Source organism: Pleurodeles waltl, chromosome 8 (assembly GCF_031143425.1).
Source record: "Pleurodeles waltl isolate 20211129_DDA chromosome 8, aPleWal1.hap1.20221129, whole genome shotgun sequence".
In the NCBI taxonomy this organism is placed as follows: Eukaryota; Metazoa; Chordata; class Amphibia; order Caudata; family Salamandridae; genus Pleurodeles; species Pleurodeles waltl.
In genome coordinates this window covers 673,875,887-673,888,246 of record NC_090447.1, presented here as the reverse complement: position 1 = coordinate 673,888,246, position 12,360 = coordinate 673,875,887, and the positions used below count along the sequence as shown (strand labels likewise).

General features: G+C 45.6%; 1 protein-coding gene across 4 annotated transcripts in view; it reads left to right on the top strand.

Moving 5' to 3' along the window:
• HHLA2 (HHLA2 member of B7 family) overlaps positions 1-12,360 on the top strand; it is a 1,624,464-nt gene that overhangs the window by 211,552 nt on the left and 1,400,552 nt on the right. The window lies entirely within an intron of this gene.

The window sequence follows — 12,360 nt, the reverse complement described above, 5'->3', positions numbered from 1 at the left end:
GGGGTAGAGTACGCTTCAGTACATGTCTCGGCACAGGTGATCGACAATCTGCACAAATACTTGTTTCCAGTTCTGACACAACATGATAAAATTTGAATCTGACACGAAACGTCAAGTTTTGAAATAAACAATATAGGACGCCGCATATTTTATTTATACAATCCTTGCAATGCTAGAAGTGCAGGGAACCGAAGAACAGAGAAATACAGTGATCTGCCTAGGATCATACAAGTTGGTCAACTCGAAAACTCAAGGTTAAGAACCACTTCCCATGGTTCCACACTCAGCAGCTTAAGTTCATCTGCTATGTTGCCTGCTAACAACGTACCTCCTTGTTTCCAACTTCACACAGACCTGTAACAACTTGGCCATTGAATTTCCCCTGCAAGGGAGAAGCGGCATCCAACAGAGATCCATGTGTGCGGTGTGAGAGGTTTATCTAGTCCTAGTTGATTTCTTGCATGCTGCAGTATTTCCCTTTATACATAGAGTCATAATCCTATCCTAAACCATCTACCAGAAGGCACAGAGAAAGCCCGGAAATGATGAGCAATGCACACCTGACACTGGGCAACATTAGGTGTGTTAAATTGCTCTCATGGTTGCTGCAGTTCCACAGTAGACAAAACCCTTACCTTGGAGTGAGTAGTTCATGATTGATACTGTGGGGGCAAAGCAGAGACGTGTGTGCTGGGATGAAACGCCTTGCTTTTTAATTAGCACTGCAGGTAGCACTTTTGGTGCTTCTAAGTGCACCATGCAATTATTGCTTATTCGACAATTCGTTTTTGGACTCTCCTCGTGCTGTACTATGACTTTATCTAAACTCTGGTCGCAGATAACAAATCAGGAAATGTAGCAGTTATGCCGTCCTCGGAACGAGCTGGCTAGCCTGCTCCGCACTTCTCAAGGTAGTACTGCCCATTTCTGTGATGCTTCTGATACGTTAACTCCGCACCCTTACATGCAATTACTACGGGCCACCACAACCTTTTAGTATTTCAACAGGCAATAGCAGGTTGTTACTACTACAGGGTTCGACAGGGTGTATTCTGTAGCCTTAAAGCATATAGGGCCAGATGTAGGAAGCCTTTTGCACGTCGCAAACTGCGAAAAACGCAGTTTGCGACATGCAAAAGGCCTAACGCAATGCACATCCTCAAATTGCGAGTCGGTACCGACTCGCAATTTGAGGATGCGACTCGCAAATAGGAAGGGGTGTTCCCTTCCTATTTGCGACCGCATCGCCATGCTGAGTTACTTTGTGACCGCGAATGTGGTCGCAAACCAACTCGCAGTTACCACCCACTTGAAGTGGGTGGTAACTCATGCGCAAAAGGGAAGGGGTCCCCATGGGACCCCTTCTCCTTTGTGAATGCCTTAAAAAATGTTTTTTCAGAGCAGGCAGTGGTAGGACCACTGCCTACTCTGAAAAAAACGAAACCAAATAGTTTCGGAAGTTTTTCTTTTTGCAACTCGTTTTCCTTTAAGGAAACGGGCTGCAAAAAGAAAAGAAAAAAAATGCTTTATTTAAAAAGCAGTCACAGACATGGAGGTCTGCTGTCTCCAGCAGGCCACCATCCCTGTGAGTGCATGGACTCGCTATGGGGTCGCAAACTGCGACCCACCTCATTAATATTCATGAGGTGGGTCTTTGCGACTCCAAAACGAGTCGCAGATGGTGTCTGAGACACCTTTCTGCATAACATTTTGTGAGTTGCAAATTGCGAGTCGCTATGACTCGCAATTTGCAAGTCGCAAAATATTTTCTTGCTACATCTGGCCCTTAATTCCACCAAAGCCGTAAATAGATACAAGACACAACATAATAAAAATCCAACACCAATTTATAAGAATAGAGAATATTTTCACCTATAAAAGTACATCAAAACAACAAAAGTCTAATGTAGAGACAAGGAAATATGATTTTTTTAAAACATTAAATGAAAAATTGTGCATTCTAGCGCCAAAGAGCTTAAAGCACCTCTTGTGGAGATCCAGTCATGCTGGACCGGGACAAAGTCAATGTTTTAGGCTGACTGTGATGGAGCGTGGATCGGATAGATTGAGAGCTAGGTCCCAGTTAAAAGTTTACCTTCTGACTTAGAGCCTATTTCACAAAGGTAAACTTACACTTTGGTGTAAGTTAATGATTGATTGCTATTCACAAACGGATTAACCAGTAGTATCTTTACGAGTGCAGAGTCTCCACTCATAAAAAGATAGGACACTCCTCCTATCATTTTATGTGTAGAGACTCCGCAGTCGTAAAGATGCTACTAGTAAATCCCTTTGTGAAGGTCAAACAATTGTAAACTTACACAAAAGTCTAAGTTTACCTTTCTGAATTAGGCCCAGAGTCTTTTTCTTGAAGCTTTGCTCTTGATGAAGGGCCTCCTGCAGTCTCTGGGATCCGGTTTGAGTCAACAAAGGTGGCCTGCTGCAGCTTGGCAGCTCAGTGAAAAGACAGGTGGCAAATCATCAACAGAGTGGATGTTCTCGAAGCAGTTGTCAACGGCTTCCCTCGTGTTGGGCTTTTCAGTGGTACAAACTAACAAGTGAGGTCCAAAATACAAAAAGTTTCCAAACTGTCAGGTCTTGCAGTTTCTTGGTTTCTTTGGGGAAGTAGCACCAACCAAGGGTTCAGACACTCTGGATTTCCTCTTGGGGGCTAGAACTCAATGTCCCACAATGCACCTGTACCGCCCAGAAAAAATCCAGTTGCAAATGGTCAGCTGGGGTGATCCTTTCATTGGTCTTGCAGGTGACTTCTTCCAGCTCTTTTGTACCTGTTGCTGATCAGGAAGTTCACTACTTTTCCTTTTAATCAGGCACAGTCCTTTCTTTGTGGAGCCTTGAGAGTGCAGCAGGCACAGCAAACCTTCTGTGATTCAGTCCAAGAGTCCAGCAGAGCAGTCCTTCTTCTGATGTTCCTGACAGTTATCTGAGGCACTGCTGCAGCTCTCCAATATTTATCCTTCATTCTGGGCTGGCAGGTGGGGGGCACCTTGACCATAGGAGTAAAGCTACCTCCCTCTGCTATGGCCACTTCCTGCACAGTGTGGCATATATTTGACCCTGAATGGACTGCTCGCCTAAAACTCAAAATTGAAAAAATCTCTCCTTGGTGTGTGTGTCTGTGTAACGCAACCCAGAGGTGTGACTAACATCTGACTACATTCCCCTTACAGCCCCTCTCCTAATCTAATTAGTGGGGCTCCCATCTGGCTGGGTATCAATGAAGTGGGGGCTGCCCTTGGTCTTACGACATCTGTTCTCCTGCTTTTGAAGTCCAGATTATCTCCTAAGCCCTTTCATCTTCCTGGCTTCTCCAGGAAGCAAATCTCCTTCCACCAAATGGCTGTATTGTTTCAGCCCCTTGCCTCTTCACACCTACTCAGGTAGCAGGTTTGCTCAGGCTGTAAAAGGCTGGCCAATCAGAAGAGGCTGCTACAGTGTGGCTTTAGTTAATCTCAGGATAGTAAGTTCTAAAACTACTTTCCTATAATGGTTATAATAAATTGGACCTTGGCAAGTTGATGGATTGATTGCAACCTTCATTTTGATACTTTGAATGATATGCCTAGGTAGTTCCAATCAGAGATAGACTTTATAATGTTTACTAAAGCCTTCCCATGTTAGCCTATGGGGCTAGCAGCACTACACAAGGGAAAAACTACTTTGGCTCTTTTCCCTACAAGGGAATGAAAAAGCATCTTTGATATTGTCCTTGCTTTTTATTACAAGACACTCTACCATTGGGGCACCTAAGCAGACCCTAGGGGTGACTTAAAAGTAAAAAAAAGGCAGTTGTTGACTTTGGAAGTACTTTAGTCGAATTTGGACATACTTTTATTTTAAATCCAGCCTGCAAGGCATGTGGGGCTCTAAAATGACATCACAGCAGTGCACACTTAAGTGCAATAAATCCACTGGGGTCTCTAAACCTATGTGCCCTACCATATATTAGGGACTTACAGGTAGGTTGTCTTTATCAATTAGAATTATACCAATTACCATATACTTTTAAAGGGCAGAACACTGGCCTTGGGCCTGGTTAGCAGACCCCAGGGCACTTTTACAGTCGGTAACCATCAGCATCAGTCAAAAAATGGAGGTTATCATAGCGAAGCAATGACTTCCCTACAAGCACCCACTCCCATGTCTGGCACTGAAGTGCAACTGCCCTGATACAATACAGTAAGAGTTAGTCAAAACACAGAAAGTGGCTAACACACTGAAGGCTTGCGCCATTTGGCGAGCATCCCTGTGGCTGGTGCTTTCTGTGTACGACCAACCTTTCTGCTGTCTGCCACCTGCCACAACGTGAGCAGCAACCCTGCAGCCACTACCATGTCTTCCATCTCTCTCTTAGAACTGTTTGCAGTGACTGGTCCCCCATCTGCCTAGACAGCAAAGTGGAGAACCTTGGTGGAATGGCTGGGAACATATTTCACCAAGCTGAACAATGAAAACGACCAGAGGAGGCCATTGGTAATTCACCTAGCCAGTGAGGAGATCAATAAACTCTCCAAAAACTACAGAGAACCAGAGCAGCCATTCACAAATGCCATGCTGAAGACAGCACTAATGGTACATTTTTAACTCTTCTCCAAACCTGCTTACGGGAGGTTTATACTATGTCAGGCCTGCAAAGGCTTGGAGGATTCATTCTGCATACAACTCTGAGTACTAGCTAGCACGTACACCTTCCCTGACGGGCAGGATGACAGAACAGCACAATTCATCCAAGGCTGGGCCTCTGCCATACTTCAGAAAGCTAAATCACTTCTCTAAAGTGTGCTGGTCCGCTCCACTGTCACAGACTCACAAAAAGAAAGCAATGAACACCCTCCACTACCCAGCAGAACTGGTGGGACACAATGACATGGATGACAAGAACTGAGGCAGCTTTATCCATGTCGTCCAAGCAGTTGAGGCATTCTGCAACAAAGGACTACACCAAAATGCTGAATACACTTGGACGGTCAAATTGGTGTCACAGGTGAACGTTTTGGAATGCCACACACTTTCCTCTGGCCAAGGTGTTCACAGCAGACATCAGACACCAGGAACATTCAACATGTGGCAAAGTTGTAAGTGATGAAAGCTGAACATGCATGCTGCTGAGTTCCAAACAACAGAGAAACTCCAACTTATGCATTTCAGCCTCAGCTTACACATGAATGGGTTCAAGACAATATTGGAGAAATTCTTGCTGCTGTTTCAAGGCATCGGATGCCTCAAAGGGAAGATGGCGCACCTCGACATCGACCAATCCATCCAGCCAGTCACACTGCTCCACTGGATAGTGGCCTTCCTTCTTTGACAAAAGTGGAGGAAGAAATTCTTAAGCTTGAAGTGGTGGACATAATTGAGAAAGTCAACAGACACATGCTGTTGGTGTCCGTGATCGTGGAAGCCTGAAAACCGAAGCCACAGGGTGAAATACGGAAATGCATGGATATGCATATTCTGAACCTAGTGATAAAAAAGGAAAGACAACTGAACCCTCATTTGACGACAAAGTGAGTGGTCACTAGGTCATGCTGCTTTTTGAAAATGGGCTTGTGACACACCTGAATGTCTGCCAGTGAAGAAGACTAAGCCACTCTAGACATGAAGGAATATGTTTGCATGATCATGGAACAATACAGGAACCTACCAAATTAATTGGTGGAGATCATTGAGGCCACCTGAACCGATGAACACAGTAGGAAGTCTGAAAATTGGAGACCCCTCATGCTCAGTGATGCATACAGGATGAAAAAAGCCTGGGAAGTAGTGACATCCCTGTATCATGTGTGCGACAAATAGGTGGTCACCGCCGATAGTTGTTGCATGTGAGGGCCACATCCGGTGATTCGACAAAGCCTAACTCAGTGGATGGTACAGTTTTCCTGCATTTCCTTTAAGGAAATGGGAAAACAAAGGGTTGGCTCCTTAGAAAAGCGTGATTCTCCAGAATGGATGAGATGGTAGAACAACTAGTCAGAAGGTATGAACTGTCACGTAACCAGAAATCCAAAGTCCCCGATTCTGGTCATAACCAAAGAGATACCTGGCTTCTAGTAGGCTGCCTGGAGCCTATATAGGCAGCCTACCTGACTGTACCAAGCATGCTGTGCCTCCGGCATCTTCCTGATTCAGCAGTAGTGACTCCAGCTTAAAATAAGAATTCTCAACATGGAACAGGTCAGAATGCTTGAGCCAGCAGATCAAGATAATCCTGACATTGGCACCGGTGAGTGAATGACAAGGTGTTGGTAAAAGACCGCCACCTGGGGAGCAGGCTCAGAATACCATTCAAACCTTGTCCATGGACAGTCACCATCATGGTGTCGGTATGCACCGGACCTGAGGTCATCATGAGCAATGTCTCATTCTTCAAAAAGTTCTGGGGCCCGAGGGCGCCAGCACAGGAAGACTCTGCGATGGGACCACTGCAAGTTGAATGTTCGCTCAAAGTCCCATTCCAGATATCGCTGGATTTGCTCGGTCTTGGTCTTGATCAACATCGTTGGGTGAGTCCAAGAAAAAACAGTAAATCTAAGTGGGGCTCATGTTCTTTCTGATACCTACGCTTACTCTTCTGAGATGGCGCAGGGGTGGTGCCATACATCTTGTTCTCAAAGTTGATCGATGTCGGAGCTTATCCCACAAAAACGTGTTCAGGCACAACCGAGTTTCTAGGGACATCCACCACATCAACACAGATTGAGGAATTCTGTTAGGCCTTGATCTGACTCTTTGGATCGTTTACTTAATTCCACTGATTTGCTTTCCTGCCCCATGGACCAAAGAGGCCTTCCATCTGGCATACAGCTGGTGGGTTCACCCTAGGTGCCAGTTGGACCCTCTTAGACTACCTCGGGCCACCTCTGGCTTCAGTTCTGACTCCATCACTTGTGCCAAAGTGCATGCCTGTTCCCAGTACTTCAATGCTGATCGATGTCAGAAGACACCATACCTATTGTACTCTCATCAGTGCTTGTTCGACCTCGAACAAGGCAGCACTCTGCTGCTGTTGAGGAGCTTCTTCCTCAACCTGAGCCATCAAAAGGCAGAACATATATTCTGTATTCCCTGCTTGGCATGGATTGTGGTTAATGATTGTGGCACAGGTAATGCGTTTGGCCAGCCATGCCATGAGGACAATTGGTACTATGATTTACAAGAGGTTGGTGGCCTGGACATCTCTTCTGAGTCAGGGATGCTTTTCTTCTCATGCCATGGCAATGAATAGAGAGGCTGAAGTCCTTGACCTCCAGCTCCCACCTTGGAGATGAAGACCAATGTTACTATGGAGGTCCTTCAGCCGGGGTGAATATCTACTGAGTCACTCTTACCTGTTGGTCGCATAGGCAAAATCTTGATCTGGTTCCTCCATCAGCCACCAGATTAGATTAAGCTACCACGTTCCCTGAGAGACCTGGTATTTTTATCTCAACATTCCTCCCCTGTAAGCTTTGTGGGGCAAGCGTCTACTAGCAAAACTAACCCGATCACGTTTCTAACTCCTCTCTCCAATAGGGAAGTCAAAATGGGTGGAGACCTTTGGGAAAAAGGTCTTCTCATCCACTAACTTGCTGCTCTGTGATCTGTGAATGCGAGGTGTCTGCTAGTATTCCCATGCCTAGCAGTTTCACTGTTGAGATCATGGTGTCAACCGTCCCTGCAGTAAAGGTCAACGGATTGCTGTCTAGTACCCCTGCTGCAGCCCCACCTGTCAAAGTCCTTTAGTTTACTCTTAGAGGAACACAGCCAACAGTGGGAGGCAGGGTCTGAGGTTTCTTGCTGGGTTAGCAGGCCATAAACTCAGATAGGTGGGTTCTGGAAATAGTTTGGTGGGGATATGCCTTGCCTTTTATTCTCTCACTTCCACACCTTCCACCATCCTTCCAATGGACGTAGGAAGTCCATATCTCCATTTTGAGGCAAAACAGCAAGCCCTTTTGGCCAAAGAGGATATTGAGAGGATGCCTATGCCTGAAGTAGGACATGGTTGTTATCCCCGCTACTTTCTGGTGCCCAAGAAACACGGAGGTCTTTGCCCTATTTTCAACGTGTGCTTTCTCTATGCCTTGCTTCAGAAGGTGAAATTAAAAATGCTTATACTGGCCCAGGTCTTGATGGTGACATTAGACCTGCAGGACACCTATTTCCAGAAACCCGTCCTGCAGGCCCTTGGGTGCTACTTGAAGTTCTTGGTGGGACTAAATCATTTTCAGTTTACTGTGCTCCCTTTTGGTGTCCCCAGTGTCCCTTAGGTGTTGATGAAAGTGATGGCGGTAGTGGCAGTGCACCTTCGGAGTTCCCCTTGCCTTGTTCAGTTGTTGCTGAAAATGGGCTTGCCCCAGGCAGTCATCAACAGCCTCCAGACTAGGGTGTACGTTCTGACATCTTTGGGGTACACTATCAACATGCAAAAGTCATACCTGACTCCTTCTTAGATGTGCCCCTTCATCAAAGCCATTCTGGACAAAGTGTGGTTTTGTGCCTTTCGCTGGGGAAAGACAGTCTAAAACATTCAGACTATGATTCTAATCTTTCAGTCTCCGTCCTGGATTTCAGTGAAGTTGACTCCGAGGCTGCAAGGATTGATGACCTTCTGCATACTGCATTCTGAAGTCACAGTGGACCCAACATAAAGGGACCTCTCCAACCACATTCAGATTTCTGAGGAGTCTGCCAAAGACCTGCAGCAGCGGTTAATAGACTGAGATTGGGTCAGCAGCAGACTCCTCTCCCTTCCTCACAAATAGCTGACAGTGGTGAAAGATGAATCGCTTGTGGGTTGGGGTGGCCTTCTGGGAGAGATGGAGGTCAGTGGCCTCTGGCCTCCAACAGAGTCTTGGCTTCATCAACATTCTAGAGCTGATGGCCAGCCACTTGCTGTTGACAGTCTTCCTTCTGTCAATTAAGGGAGGCTGGTACAAGTGCTCATGAGCAACACCACTGTTATGTGGTAGTGCAGCAAGCCGAATGGAATAGGTTCACAGACCCCGTGCTAGGAGGCCCTGCATCTCTGGAAATGGTTGGACCACCGATAAATTTTCCTTTTGGTGAACAACCTTGCAGCATCACTGAATACCAGAGTGGAAGAGTTGCCAGAACCTAGTGGGTCACAAGTGGCAGTTGCACCTGGAGGTGGAGCATGGTCTCTTACGCAAATGAGGAATACCTTAGGGAATACCATTGCCCGATCTGTTTACCACTGCCAAGAACATCTAATGACAGCACTTCTGTGTGTATGGAATTTCCAAGGCAACTCTCTGTCAGATACACGTTCTGCCTGAGTAGATTTCAGGATTCCTCTTTGCCTTTCTGCCCATACCACTATTGTCCTGTTCTGCTTTCCTTCTTATCTCGTATCAGAGCTTACAGAACATATCAAGAATGCACTTCTGAGTTCAAAGAAGACCTTTATTGTTGTTAATTCTTCCCCACCCACAAGTTCGTGAGAGACTAATTAATAGATTTCAAGCACACGTTCATATGAGTAAAAGTATTGCAGCAATGAAAACAAAATATATATAAGATATTGAATGCAAAGCAAAACAAATACTTCACTGTGTGAGAAACTATTTACAGCTTCATCTTTCTGGGGTCTGCAAGTTGATGACTCCGGTCAACTGCGAGAAAGAGATTATCTACCCACACGGGAGACTGGCAACTATCACCAAGTTCCAGCCCGAAGTCAGGCAGATTTGAATCTAAAAACTCTGAAGCCCCGAGTCATCCCTACAAAAGCGTGCCCCCTCCTCTCAGACCTGGGAAAACTACGCAAGCCTTTGGAGACTGGCCAGATCTCCTAGACTCCTCCTCTTCCCAAGCCTGAGCAGAAAGGAAAACACCAAATGTACTCTCTCTTATCATGTCTAGTCTGCTGTGCGAAGAAAACAGCTTGGTTCCTCTTGTGGAAAAACATAGCTTGGAAAAATACAGCTTTGATTCTCAACTGCAATGTCTAACTCCACGTTAAAGGCAATAAGCAGCTAACCTAAATATCAAATATAATGTCTAATGTCATGTCAAAGCCAATAGGCAGCTGAAGTGAATACAAAATGCAATGTCTAATATCATGTCAAAGCCAATAGGCAGCTAAGCTGAATACAAAATGTAATGTATAATATCATGTCAAAGCCAATAGGCAGCTAAGCTGGATACAGAATGTAATATCTAATAGCATGTCAAAGCCAATAGGCAGCTAAACTGAACAAAAAATATAATGTGCTACTGGTGAACATTGAGCAACTAATATGCGCAGTGGTGAAACACAAAGTCATTGGTCAAACATCATTAATAGCATCACATGTCCTGAGTTCTCAAGAAAATCTGGACCAACATAGCCCAAGTCATTCTAGTGGCCCTAGATCGTGCATGGAGAGTATGGTATCCAGAACTCCTGTGCTTGAGCATTTGTCCTTCAAATAGGCTGCCTTTCCAGGAGGATCTGCTGATATAACAGCAGGGCAGGGTTCTGCAACTATGCCTTTGCAATCTCCACCTTCATGCTTGGAGATTGAGTGGCGTCAGATGACCACCTTTGTCCTTACTCCAGAGGTGATTGATGTCATTTTGGCAGCCAGGCGTCCCTCAATGTAAACTATATACAACTGTCTTTGGGATAACTTGGTGGCCATGTATGGTACTCAGCAACTAGAACAAGGCAAAGTTGTCTGTTTTTGTTATTTGTTTTGACCCTGGCCAATTAAGGCTTCACCCTGGGCAGAATTAAAGAGTATATTTTGGATCTTTTGGCTTTTTTGTGGTTGCTGAATCAGCCCCATTTTTTAAATCCCCAGTTTTTATGCATTTTTTGAAAGGTTTAACATTTGTTTCCTCTCTCTCTTTTTGTCTTGTCACAGTGGGACCATAACTTGGTCCTTATGTTTCTGGTGTGCACTCCCTTTGAGCCACTTCACAGCTGGCCTGATATGGCTGGGGTGTGTGAGTGAGCACCCAAGCTCTCTACGCCAATCCGCTATATACCACCTTTCTCCCAGACAAGCACCCTTCCTGACTAAAGCTGTGAGGCAATTCCACATTGTTGGAAAATGGGTTATTGGTAAAGGCAGGTAAGTACCTACACTTAGCAATAAGCCACTAACCTCCACTTAGGTCTAGCTAGGTCTCAGTAAATTAAACCCAGCTCAACCCTTGGTAGCTTGGCAACGAGGGACAAGGCTTAACCTAGGAGACAGAGTGTAAAGCATTAAAATATCACAAAATAGTAATTAAGTAAAACACAGGAAACAGTTTAAAAATCCCAAATCAATTTATAAAAATAGATTATATTGTTATCTTTAAAATGACACAAAAACGAATAAAATCGGATAACGGGAACCGGAGATGTGAATTTTCAAAGAATTATTGTTTTCTAGCGCCTAGAAACAAAAAGCGTCAATCTGGTCGCACTTAGACCAGAGCAAAGTAAATGTTTAAGGCCGACTGCGATGGAGCCTGCCTCGTCTACAGCCCGCGGGAGGCGCCGGTCAAAAGTTTACCTTCGGACTTAGTCATTTTTCTGAAGATTTTCTTCAGTGGGACGAAACTGCCAGTCCAATCCGACCTCCGGGAACTCTTCCTCAAATACGCGTCGCGGGAGCCCACGTTGGAGAGTTTTGCCTTCGGACTTAGTAATTTTTTCAAGGTGAAAATCCTCTGACCGGGGCAACCCTTGGATCTTGATCCATCGTCCTTGGAGCCCTCCTCGGATACGCTGGCTGGGAGGTACCAGTCAACTTCCTACGTTCTGACTTAGTCTCTTTTTTGGAGATTTTCTTCACCGGGACGAACCTGCAAGTCAGGCCGGGTCGCTGTTGAGGCACGTGGGCTAGAGTTGCCGCTGCGGGTTGGTCCCTCCTATGGAGCTTTTTTCCAAACGTTCTCCAAAGTTCTTCAAACTATTAGATCTTCTTCCAGATGTTCTTTTAAGGTTCTTTTGGGGTCCATAGCTCACCCCAAGGTTCCAGAAGCTCTGAGATGCTCTTTGGGGGTGTGGACTACAACTCCTATAATGCACCTGGCACAAACTCCTTTTTGGCCACTGGACAGTGGTCAGCTGGTTGGTTTCTTCACAAGTTGGTGCAGGGGACTCTGGTTAGCATGTTTTTACCTGTAGCAAACAGGGAGTCCCTCCTTGAAGCCAGACAAAGTCCTTCTTGTGCTGAAGCCCAAGTGTGCAGCTGGTGCAGTCCTTCAGAGTGTAGGGTCCAGGTGCAGGCCAGGGGTCCAGCAGGGCAGTCCTTCTTCTACTGTAGTTCTTCCTTGTTGGAATCTGATGGTGATCTGAGGTGTAGGTACAGGTCTGCCATTTTTATCCCTACTTCTGGGAGAAAAACAAGGGGGGTCCTG